The sequence below is a fragment of the Ovis canadensis genome, chromosome 2 (genome assembly GCF_042477335.2).
Source record: "Ovis canadensis isolate MfBH-ARS-UI-01 breed Bighorn chromosome 2, ARS-UI_OviCan_v2, whole genome shotgun sequence".
Lineage (NCBI taxonomy): Eukaryota > Metazoa > Chordata > Mammalia > Artiodactyla > Bovidae > Ovis > Ovis canadensis.
The window spans coordinates 72,222,115-72,235,318 of record NC_091246.1 but is presented as its reverse complement, the minus strand read 5'-3'; the positions used below and the strand labels follow the sequence as shown (position 1 = coordinate 72,235,318).

The window sequence follows — 13,204 nt, the reverse complement described above, 5'->3', positions numbered from 1 at the left end:
GAAAAAATGATATTCAGGTTCAGTAAAGAAGACTAATGATGGTAGCAAGAGAGTTAAAGTTTCCAGAAGGTGAAGCAGTGATAAGAAAGCAGTCTATGCTCTCAACTAGTAAATGTCCTGCGATTAAATGACTTGGAGAAATGAGTGGTTTTTGAGCAATTTATAGTCAGTAGTAGAGGTCCCCAAAGACTTAAGATTCTGCAAATACTGCTTTTTAAAATTTATTTATTTTTTAAAAAGAGGGGTAAAAATAGAATTCTGAAACTGAGATTAGTGGGTTCATGTCTGTCTTTGGGACAATTTTTTAATTGATCATTAAACAAATGATTTGTGAAGACTGAACTAGAAAAGAAACAGTCCTCTGGAAACCACATGGGTTCAGTTGGAATATATCATATTAAACTCGTGTAATTCTTTTTCCTGTGTAGGTGGAGTAAGTTGATTTTGGCAAGGCCTTGGACAGAGTATCTCACAATATGTTTATGAAATAGATGGTCAAATTAGGTGCTGTTTTGAGAGGACAGGTAGATTCATAGATGTTTGAAAAAAGGTGATGAATGGATTGCTGTCAGCTTGGAGAGAGGTATTTCTAGAGATGTGACTTGGCTCTTTAACTCTATCCCGTTAATCAGTTTTATCACTGACTGGGATGAAACAGGCCCATCATATTTGCATATTACGTAAAGCTGGAGCAAAAGCTAATAGTTTGGATGAGGGAGTCAGGATTGAAAAAAGGCCTAGTCAAAAATGATTGGCTGAAACTAAAATGGCCTACAGTAGTGATTAATGTAGAATTGTGCATACAGGTTTGTCAAATTATCGCACTAGTAAGAATCAGGTGTGTTTTAAGAGCAGTTCATCTGAAGACCTGGAAATGTGTTATAACTGTCACCGCTGTGTCTCAGGTGTAGATTGTTTTAATAGAAGTGCAGTGTTTGGAACAGAAAAGTTGCAGAATCCCTGGACTGGTGAGAAAATACCATCGTGTTCCTTTATAGCTTCCAGGTTTTAAGAAGTGTCTGAGAATTTTGTCATAAAAAGATTATTTTAAAGAATCAGAGTGGTTTCCTTAGTAAAACTTTTGTGCATGTATGTACAGAATGAGGGATCATCAGAATAATAGTTGTTTTCAAATATATAAAGACTGAAAGAGGAATTAGCCTAATTCCATATTTGTTCAACTTTTAAAAGAATATTGAGTTCCTATTCTAGGGCTGGAAATTGTGCTGGGTATTGGGAATATAATAGTGACTAAAAACAGGGGAAAAATAACTTCATCTTTACCCTTTGTGGCACTGACAGTCTGGTGGGAAAGTCAGACATTAAGCAAATAATTATATGAGTGCATGTAATTGCAGTTACGCTAACTACAGGAAGTAAAGGTACCTGGCATCCTGGGAGTGTATAATAGGAGCATTTGATTTGATTAGTAAGGGAAGGCTTGCTTGAGGAAGTGACACAAGGTAAGAGAGAATATACTATATGTTAGCTTGGTGGAAAGGGGAGCAGAGAGGGACCTAATGTGAATGAGCGTGCTTATTATAAACGATGGAAAGCCTGGCTGGTGCACAGAAATTACATTCCAAACCTGAAAAGGAAGTAGTGGTCAGGCCATTCAGACCTTGAAGACCTTACCAAAAAGTTTATTCTGTGTCTGGAAACACTGAAAAGCATTTGCTGGTCTTACTTTGAAGAGTGATTTAAATTTGGGAAGATGTCTGTGGGTACAGACTGGTGTGAGGCCAGAGAGGTTGTGGTAAACCACCTGGGGAAGGACTGCACGGGGTGGACGGGGAGCATCATGCTGCTCTAAATGGGGCGGACAGTGAAAGGGGACCTGAGCTGTGAGGAGAGTGGGGAGAGCAGTGTGTGTAGGGCCAGAGGACTTTGGTGTGAATCCCACTTCTGCCAATTACTAGCTTGGTGCCCTTGTGCAAATCACATTCCCTGTTGAATGAACTGCACAACATTTGGTCACAGGTTTTGTCAGGATTACCATATATGTTTTAATATCCGTGTGAGTGACTTACAAACTGTGAAGTGTTACATAACATGGAAACATTGAGAAAAAAATCAGTCAACAGTGGTCATTATTGTACTGGCTGGTGGAGTAACGGAATGAATGGTCTTAAATGTTTCCTAACCTAACCGTTTGAAATAGATGATTCTTTAAGATTTTTATCATTGTACTTTCAGATTTCCATTCCTCTTCCTGTTGTTTTGGAGAATTCACTGACAGGCACAGTGTAAAAATTTATAGTAACTCAATGCCTTTTGACTTTCTAGTTAACAGTCAAGTTGATTCAAATGGTTTTGAGTCAGAGATACATGAGTTTTTCTTACGTGTAATCTCAAAAGCAAGAAGGGGTTTTGTAGCAAAACTCTAAAACAAAAATCAGGAAGTATAAAAAATTCCTCAAATAATACCTTTTGGTAAGGTACTATTTTCATATCATAAGTTGCATGCAAGTATGTAGAGAAATGCACTTCTGCTAAAGTGTTTCCCTTGTATTTGTATGTAGATGTGAGTGAATCCCCAGAAATACACAAAAGGTGTCCTGTAAGTGGAAATATTACCTATGGTTTTTGAAGTGCTTTAATATAAAACTTGTGGTAAGATAGAAATCAGTGTAAAATATATTGTTTAATTCCTTTTTTGAGGAACGATGGGAATGGTATTTCTCATAACTCATAGGAAAGAAGATGCATTGGTTATGTATTATTTATTTACATATTTATACACTCAAAATTCATTCAACAAATATTCATTGATCGTATAAGATGTTTATATTTGTTGTCTAACTTGTATTTTTATTAAAATTATTTACATATGTTACCGCTAGTCTCAGAAAACTTTGTCTATGTGTGACATACCCCTTTGCAAGTAAACTAAAACAAAGGGCCAGAATACAAATATAACCTAAAATTTTAAATTCAGCAATTCTCTGGCAGAATCCAAAAGACAGCTTCGACTATAGCATTTGCATATTTAATCAAAATTTCTGTTACTGTCATTGATTGTTTTGTTGCTTTTATGGTTCAAAAGAATTATTCAACTTTAAGTATGTTACCTATAGTGTGTGAGCCTTTCTTAAGATTGGAGACTTTTCTGTGCAGAGAAGGAAATACTGTTCATTCTAGTTCTTTAATGCTTTTTCTTTAGGAAACTAGGAGTAATAATTGCTGGAAACCAGTTACATTTTAAAGGTATTAAAACTTGGAAGTTGCTTCTGGATGCATGGCTAAGTAGAAAAACAAGTTTGAGTGAGAAATCAAATCTTCCCACAGGCTTCCATTTATACTGATAATGGCTGTAATAGATGGACCAACCATGGCTAAGGATTTTACATGTACTTGTATTTAATCTTTCCAACAACCTTGTGAAATGTGGGTATTGTTATTCCAGTTTTACAGATGAGAACGCTGGGGTTTAATGTGGTTAAATAACTAGTATATAGGCAAGTGAAGTGAAGTGAAGTCGCTCAGTTGTGTCCGACTCTTTGCGACCCCATGGACTGTAGCATACTATGCTCCTCCATGAGATTTTCCAGGCAAGAGTACTGGAGTGGGGTGCCATTTCCTTCTCCAGAGGACCTTCCTGATCGCTGGTTAGGAATGACCCAGCGATCGAATCCAGGTCTCCCACACTGTAGGCAGACACTATACCATCTGAGCCACCAGGGAAGTTTGTATACAGGCATACCTAGATTCAAGTCACTTTTGATTCCAAGACTGCTATGCCAGTTGAGACAGCTGATTTGGTACAAAAGAAGTTGTTTGAAATAATTTTAGGTTTCTCTGGATCTGTGCTTCTTGCTTTTTGCTATGATACTGCATTAAAAGGAGATAACAGACAGCAGGTACCAAGGTAGAAGTAAGAAAATTATAGTAGTCCCTGAGTAGTAATGAATTTCTTATTGCTTCTGTAATAACCTTTTCTTTGTTTCTTTTTGAAATTAGGAAAGTATGATAATACATTTACAGGAGACTTAAAAAATACAGAACAAAGTTACATATAGTTCCACTATATATATTACAATTTTTAAAAGTTGAGTAAATTAAGATTTTTAGTTGAAATTTCAATATCAAATTCTCAAAGATTAATAGAATGAATAGACAGAAAAATAGAAGGCCTGAAACGCACTAGGAACCAGTTCAACATAATTAAGATTTATACAGTTTTCAGCTAATGTGTACACATAGTAAAAAATAATTCAGATAGCCCAAGAGAGTATACAGTTGAATTATGTTTGCCTCCCATGCCTGTGTCCACTAGAGTCAACTGTTCTATCTGATTTCTGGTTATTCTTCAACGGATAGAATTAACATGGATTGATTTTTTTTTTTTTTAATTAAGAATGACATCTGAGCATCAAAGAAACAAACTGGAAACACCCAGGTCTGGAAACTGGTTAACACCCAAATGGGCCAAACTAGGGATAGATGCCGATGAGATTCAGTGATGAGAATGTAGACAGGCCATCCCATTAGCCTCTATCCCATAGGAAAGTCCTCCAGGTAGGCTTGCTCCATTGTATAGATGAGGAAATTGGTTATTTCTGTCAAGTGCATAGGTCCATATAGAGCCAAACTCAAATGCAGGTCTGTGACTCCCACCTTTCCATTCTACTGTAGTGCAAGTTACGCCTGGATTTGAGAGTGTTGTGAAGACTTGTACAATCGAAGTGGTCTAAAATTGACTAGAGTTTCTGCAGGTAAGCTAGATAGCAAACTTTAGACAATGAAAGGCAGTGGAAGATCTTTCTTTTTTCAACTTTTAAAATACATTTTTAATATTATAATAGATTCAGATTTATAGAAAGCTTGTGAAGGTAGCACATAGAATTCTCATGTATCTTGCACATGTTTTCCTCTTATTAACAGATTTTCCCACTCTAAAGTCGCTCTTTAATCCCCTCTTTCCACACTATACTATTTGAAAGGAGGTTACTCTATGGAGCCCACACTTGAAGAGTCAGGAGTTACATTGCACCTCTTTGAGTGGGAAGTAGCCCTGTGAATTATTTAGAATACTTCTGAACAAGAGATATGCTTCTTCTCCCTATCTGTTTATTTATTTAGCCAATCATTTATTTATGTAAAGTATGGATTCAGTGATATTTATTTTATACTTTGGGTTAAAATCCAATATTGTTTTATTGCTGAAATTATTCCAGCTTTGGCCATTGGCAGCTTTTTAATTGTTCTGTGTTAACTCCTGTGTTTCTTTGACGTACCCTCATCATTGTGTTTTGTTTCATTTTTTTTCTTTTTTGAGTCTTTCCTTTCTCCTCAGGATGCATCAGACTTACCTTTACATTTCCTGCTTTACTCCTAGAATCAGTCACTTCTCTGAGGAGCCCTGGTTTCTTTTACTGGAAAATGGTATTAGAAACTGTCATTTTGATGACAGATAGCAGCTCTTTTAAAACTAAATGTTGAGTTGAAAAGAAAGTTATAGCCATTGTCCCTTGAAGTGCTGAAATAGGTCATTGCAGTAATTTAGAATAGAAAATTTGCCTGAATGAATCGAATAGGTTGATCATAAGAGTTTTTAAGGTAAAATTCTAAGAAATATTATTTTATTATTCTTTTCTGTTACTAAAAAAATAAAACCTGTCCTTGATTGCACTTTATTTGACTTAATTTGTCCTTGACCAGAACCTGAGGCAAAACTTCAAAACCTGGTAATTTGAAACAGGTTGGGATTAATGCTAGGATTTGAGAAGACTTTATGCTCCATTAGGAAAATTACCAAGCATAGAGTCTATGAAAGAAATAATTCATATTTATCTAAAGAATAATGTGCCACTAAGCATTTTAAATTTGTGTAAAAATGAATGAGAGACTGTTAACAAAAAGCAAAAAAAAAGTAGAAAGGAGAAGGAAAAATGACCGCTGAGCATGGTTATAGTATCTAAACAGTGTGTCCTTACTGATTTATGTCATTACAGAGGAATATTCCCTATTAGAGATCTGGCCTTCCTAACGCTAGAATTGAGATTTCTCTTAATCTGAGATATTTGTTGATAGATCAGACAACCCTTTTGGTGGGGGTGTTAAGGGATTTGTGTGTATGTATTTGCGGTCTTAGTAGTACTGATGAACATTTCTTAAAAGTTTATTTCTCAATTTTGTTTTTTGCCCTTCCTTATAAGGCAAGTTTTATTCCCTTTTGCTCTTCAGCATCTACCATTTCAGTAAACAAGTTGAATTTTTACACCTCATCTAGCAACCAGGTCAGAAGTATCACAGGATCTGATAGGTGAATGTGTATACTGTATGTTTGTTTAAAAAAAAAGAAGCAGCAGCAATTTTATAAGAATTAACCAAATGCTTTTTCCTGGGCTACAGTCATCACTATCCTAAACTGTTATACTGTAATTTGCTATTGTTTAGTTTAACTGTGAAGAGTAGTCTTTTGAATCAATGTAAATAGAAAAGTATTGAATTAAACTGATGAGGCGCAATTGCAGTTAGTAAAAAGCACAGCACTAATGAGGAAAAGAACCAGGCAGGTAAAAACTGAAACAAAGTTAAATGAAGCACCCTCTAATGAATTAGCAAACGTGACTCAGTGCCCAGAAAAATGGAGTGAGACGGAGAAGCCCAGAGAGGCCTAGCATGAAAATAGCTGGCAAACCTCAAGAGGGATGGAGCTGAGTTTAGAAATGGGGAAATTAAAACAAAAAGGTTCTGACAGAAGTGCTAAAGATTATGCTTGAAGAGCCTGGAAATGCTGATCTGGGACTCACTGGAGGAAAACCTAAATGTATTAAATATGCACATTTGATTGGTGTAGTATGCCATTTAATTCTTATATCAGCTGTTTCATTTATTATGCCATTTTATTCTTTCATCAACTCTTTAAGGCAGTGTATTATTACTTACAGTATTACAGATGAAAGAAATGAGGGACAGAGGAGCTTGAGAATATGCTACCAACCTCACAGCAACTAATCAGGTAAACCCTGATCAGGGTTTAAAATTTTGAATTTTGAATTCCAAAGCAGTTTGGAGATCAAGGTAGAGAGAAAAACCCAATTCAGTTTAGCATACACGCAGACACTTAGGACCAGGGCAACCACCGGGATGATTTTGGAGTCTGTGGGTTGAATTGATTAAGAGAAAGGAGTTTAAAGTGGTGGCTGTTGGGTTGAGGTAGTTTAGAGCAGTTGAAAAATGAAGATTGGGATAGCCTGCTGTATTCAGAGGGCCTTGGAATGGACTGAGGACTGGAGATAGCTGATGGAGCAAGTGGACTTGGAGACTGACTGAAAGGTGGAGATGGGGTTATTGTTGGTCCATTTAATTATCATTTCACATTCATTTTGATCTTATCAGGATTCTTATAGAATAGAGTGATTTGTGACTCTCCTCTTGAGGGGAAGATACATTTTAGGGGTTATTCTTGAGTCCGGAAAACTGGTTGTTGGTATTATTAGTCTATTTGTGAATGGGAAAGAAGAATAAGGAAAAACCACTGTGAGCTGTAAGAATGTAATATATTTTAAATGGTATGTTTATGTTTACAGAGTAAATCTCAAGAGCAAATTAATTACAGGTCTGTAGTTCTTGAAGTTAAGTAGGCTAAGTAGGGGGAAAGCATGATTTAATCTTGCTTTATTGCTGGCCAAATCTCTAGGCTGGTCATTTTTTCCTTTTAATAAAAATCCTTGTGGTTCCTTGTCTTCCCATTAGCTCATAGTTGAGAGCTCTGGTAAGTTGTCTGTGAGACGGAGTGTATTAGGCTTGCTTGATTAAAATTGTTCATGAGAGATCAAGCAGACAAGGGACTTTTAGCATAATTAAAAAAGCACTGCTAGCCTTTAAAGATGAGATTTCAGAGATTTCTGAACTTAAATCCACCTGTAGGGAAGTGTGTTTATGTAATTAGATTCCAGTTCTTTCATGAACCATTCTTACTTAATTCACACATGGTGTCCTTTCCTTTTATGGAATATCATATTTTCATGCAGGAGATGAGAAATGCTGAGAAAAGCCAGAACTTGAATGTGCTGAAACATTTCCCTTGAAAGATCATAATGTGATAAGTTAAACAATCAGTTACCTCCTTATGTTAACCTGTTTGTTTATAAAAAGAAACTCAGGAACAACGTTGAAGATAGTAAAGAGAAAAAGCGAATTGCATATCGTGTGTTCGCTGCCTAATCTGAGAAAATTTATATCAGCATTTGAAAAATAGTCTCCTTTTATTTAATGTATATCTTAGCCCAAAGTATTTTTTTTTTGTCTTTTCATTTTACAGCCCAAATTTTTCAGTGCTGCACTCTGAAATCATTCAGTTATTATCCCCATTTTACTATCATGTTTCAGGGGAAAAAAAGATGATTACAGTTAATGTGGTTTAAAATGGCATCTTTTGTCCTTTTAAAGCAAAGTTGACTGCTATATACTTTTAGAGCACTTTATTGAGCAATTCAGTTTTCCTTTGTGTGTTTTTTAAGATACCTTTTAGTTTTTCAGAAAGCGTAAATCAAAATGTTACTGCTGTAGTGAGGCAGTGTTTTAGAAGAAAATTGCCAAGGTGTGAATTTTTTTTTGACCTACCTACCTGTATAAGGCATTTATTTCATGGACTAAAGATTACTGAACATGTGAACATTTCTTTAGGAAAGTCATTTTGCTTGGCTAATAAGTAATATTTTGTTTTCACCTGGAAAATTGCTTTAGAACATTTCTCTTGTAATTAAAATAATTTTTCCATTAGCTGAGAGTGGTTCTCTAAGCTTCTTGACTTTTTTCTCTAAGTTCCATCTTATTTTGCATTTTTTAAAAGAATTACGTCTAGGCTGTTTGTAACATAAAACAATAGGATCTAAGCTATTTCCATGTCATCTCTGTGCAAGTGAATAATATAATAAAAGAAGCTCCCCAAACTGTAGCATAAATTATCCCAGTTATACATTAAGACTGATTTTAGGAACTTAGTCAAAGATACATTGGCTAGCATAAAAATAATTTAAAACCATAAAGAATTGAAGAAGCTTGGAATTGGATTTTTAAATGGAGTTGTTTTTTTCTTTGATGTCTCATATCAATCTGTAGGAAGAGAGCTCTAAGCAAGGTTGTATCTTAAAATGGTATAATCTGTGAATAGTTTTGTTTGTGGGAGGAGGTCACAGAAAGGTTACTCCTCTGGCTTTCTTCTTGACAAGTAATCAGAGTACTTCACAGATCCCCTGCTTTCTAATTATTTTATATAGCCTTGAGAATTAATTTTTGCATCAAATTATACTTCCTTAGGTTTGATTGAATAAACTGTTTTGATAGGATTGTACAGATAGGCTAGATAATAATAGTTGCTTCAATTAATACATACTTTAGGATGAAATCATAAAGGATTAACAAACAAGGTGCAGTGTGTGTTAAAATACTGGCAACTAGTATATCTCTCTCTAGGCAGTATAATTTCTTTTGTGTACCAAAAAAAGGGAAAACCCTTACGTTTTCCTTATTCTAGTTTAATTTAAGATGCTAGTTAGTATAGCCATTTAATTGTTTATTCATCCACCTGTCCACCATCCATTCATTTAGTCAATAAACATTTATTGAACCTTTCTTGTATATTGGGAATAGGGCTTGGGTACTGGTGATTCAGAGATTAATAACTGTTCTTGAGATTATTCAAGTAATTATTAGTATGAAGAGAGTGCTGTACATGTAAAAGAAGGTACATCTAATTGTTGCTGAAATGTCAGTGAAGACTTCAAAGGGGAGGCAATATTTAAAGTGAGTCTGGAAAGATAACAAGTTCCTTCAGTTCAATTCAGTCGCTCAGTCGTGTCCGATTCTTTGCGACCCCATGAATCGCAGCACACCAGGCCTCCTTGTCCATCACCAACACCCGGAGTCTACCCAAACCCATGTCCATCGAGTCGATGATGTCATCAAGCCATCTCATCCTCTGTTGTCCCCTTTTCCTCCTGCCCCCAATCCCTCCCAGCATCAGAGTCTTTTCCAGTGAGTCAACTCTTTGCATGAGGTGGCTGAAGTATTGGAGTTTCAGCTTTAGCATCAGTCCTTCCAAAGAATAACCAGGGCTGATCTCCTTGAGAATGGACTGGTTGGATCATCTTGCAGTCCAAGGGACTCTCAAGAGTCTTCACCAACACAACAGTTCAAAAGCATCAATTCTTTGGCACTCAGCTTTCTTCCAGTCCAACCCTCACATCCGTACATGACCACTGGAAAAACCATAGCCTTGACTAAATGGACCTTTGTTGGCAAGGTAATATCTCTGCTTTTCAATATGCTATCTAGGTTGGTCATAACTTTCCTTCCAAGGAGTAAGCGTCTTTTAATTTCATGGCTGCAGTCACCATCTGCAGTGATTTTGGAGCCCCCCAAAATAAAGTCTGACACTGTTTCCACTGTTTCCCCATCTATTTCCCATGAAGCGAAGGGACCAGATGCCATGATCTTCATTTTCTGAATGTTGAGCTTTAAGCCAACTTTTTCACTCTCCTCTTTCACTTTCATCAAGAGGCTTTTTAGTTCCTCTTCACTTTCTGCCATAAGGGTGGTGTCATCTGCATATCTGAGGTGACTGAGATTTCTCCCAGCAGTCTTGATTCCAGCTTGTGCTTCCTCCAGCCCAGCGTTTCTCATGATGTACTCTGCATATAAGTTCAATAAGCAGAGTGACAATATACAGCCTTGACGTACTCCTTTTCCTACTTGGAACCAGTCTGTTGTTCCATGTCCAGTTCTAACTGTTGCTTCCTGACCTGCATATAGGTTTCTCAAGAGGCAGGTCAAGTGGTCTGGTATTCCCATCTCTTTCAGAATTTTCCACAGTTTATTGTGATCCACACAGTCAAAGACTGTGGCATAGTCAATAAAGCAGAAATAGACATTTTTCTGGAACTCTCTTGCTTTTTCCATGATCCAGCGGATGTTTGCATTTTGATTTCTGGTTCCTCTGCCTTTTCTAAAACCAGCTTGAACATCTGGAAGTTCACAGTTCACGTATTGCTGAAGCCTGGCTTGGAGAATTTTGAGCATTACTTTACTAGTGTGTGAGATGAGTGCAATTGTGCGGTAGTTTGAGCATTCTTTGGCATAGCCTTTCTTTGGCATTGGAATGAAAACGGACCTTTTTCCAGTCCTGTGGCCACTGCTGAGTTTTCCAAATGTGCTGGCATATTGAGTGCAGCACTTTCACAGCATCATCTTTCAGGATTTGAAATAGCTCAACTGGAATTCCATCACCTCCACTAACTTTGTTCCTAGTGATGCTTTCTAAGGCCCACTTGACTTCACATTCCAGGATGTCTGGCTCTAGATTAGTGATCACACCATCGTGATTCTCTGGGTTCTGAAGATCTTTTTTGTACAGTTCTTCTGTGTATTCTTGCCACCTCTTCTTAATATCTTCTGCTTCTGTTAGGTCCATACCATGTCTGTCCTTTATTGAGCCCATCTTTGCATGAAATGTTCGCTTGGTACCTCTAATTTTCTTGAAGAGATATCTATGGACGGAGGTTCGTGACATTGTACAGGAGACAGGGATCAAGACCATACCATGGAAAAGAAATGCGAAAAAGCAAAATGGCTGTCTGGGGAGGTCTTACAAATAGCTGTGAAAAGAAGAGAAGCGAAAAGCAAGGGAGAAAGGAAAGATATAAGCATATGAATGCAGAGTTCCAAAGAATAGCAAGGAGAGATAAGAAAGCCTTCCTCAGTTATCAATGCAAAGAAGTAGAGGAAAACAACAGAATGGGAAGGACTAGTGACCTCTTCATTTTTTTTTTAATTTTAAAATCTTTAATTCTTACATGCATTCCCAAACATGAACCCCCCTCCCACCTCCCTCCCCATAACATCTCTCTAGTGACCTCTTCAAAAAGTTTCTTCACCAGGCTGAAAATAAGAGGAAGGCCATGCTGAAAGGTGAGAATAGAACGTACAGATGCATTGCATTTCTTAAAGAATTGCCAGTATCTATTTGGAATATACAGGAGAAATAATTGGAAGTGGTGTTGGAAAAGTAGGCAGGAATGTCTCTCATTCACCACGTTGATGACTTTAGGTGTTACTTGTAAGGAATTTCAAGGCATTGAGGGAAATAAAGCTGGATGAGTAACATGAGATTATTTTGTACTTTTGAAAAATAAATTGGTTAGGATTATAGGAAATATTTGCATAGGGAAGAAAGAGATTTCATAGTGAGCATCAGATGGCCTAGTGAATTAGAAAGCAATCTTATATCATTGGGTTTTGGAGCCATACAGACTTGACTTCAGATCCTAGATATGAAGAAGGTTCCCTTAACTTCTTTCAGCCTAAGATTCTTCATTTGTAAAATGGAGATAATAGCTGTTTTGAAATATGGTAAAGTTCAGGAGCTCAAAATGCTTTGCTTAAATTTGTAGGCTTATAATACATATTCAACAAATGGTAGCTATTATTATTAGTTATTGTCCTGTAAGTACTTAGAATTACATGGTAAACATTATAAGTGTTCCTTTCCCTCAAGAAATTTATAATAATATATGCAAAAACAAATGAGCAAGATAAATACATATTTTTTAAACTGTTTTATTTTTGAAGCCTCCCTTATTGCTTTCCCTGTGTGGATAACTCAGTTGAAGATTGACAAATGGGTTCATTAACCTTGCTCATATATTCCCAAATACTTTAAATCATTCAGAATATTTGATGTTGATGACTTTATGGTCTGATAAATATGATTAAATAAATTTCTCCCCAAGTGGAAACTCTTCTGTTTTTATAATCTGTGCATTTAAAGATCAAGAAACACTGTCTCCTATCTAAAGTGGGAATTTCTCCTAGGATCCCCCTAAACAGGTGATTAAATTTCTGATTGAACTCCTTTGTGAGGGTCCTTTACCCTACAGAGAAGTCTATTCCACATTCAGCTGAAACTGGAATTGTAGGATGTTTTTCTCATGTATTTTATGCTGCTTAGTTTTAATTTCTACTGCTTGGGTACTAGTTCTCTCCCAAAATCAAATAGACCAAATCGAATCAGTTTTCACTTGCTGTGTCATCTACTGTTTGTCAAAAGCCATCCTCGTGTTTTTCAGGCTTCTCATTTCCAGGTTTACTATATTTTCAGGTTTTCCAGGTTTTGTGGTTGTTGATTTGTTTAAAGAACAGGTTTGTTGACATATATTTGATATAAACTACGCACATATGTTAAGTATACAACTTTGAT

At 36.4% G+C, this 13,204-nt stretch overlaps 1 protein-coding gene across 4 annotated transcripts in view; it reads left to right on the top strand.

Moving 5' to 3' along the window:
• RFX3 (regulatory factor X3) overlaps positions 1-13,204 on the top strand; it is a 335,060-nt gene that overhangs the window by 81,756 nt on the left and 240,100 nt on the right. The window lies entirely within an intron of this gene.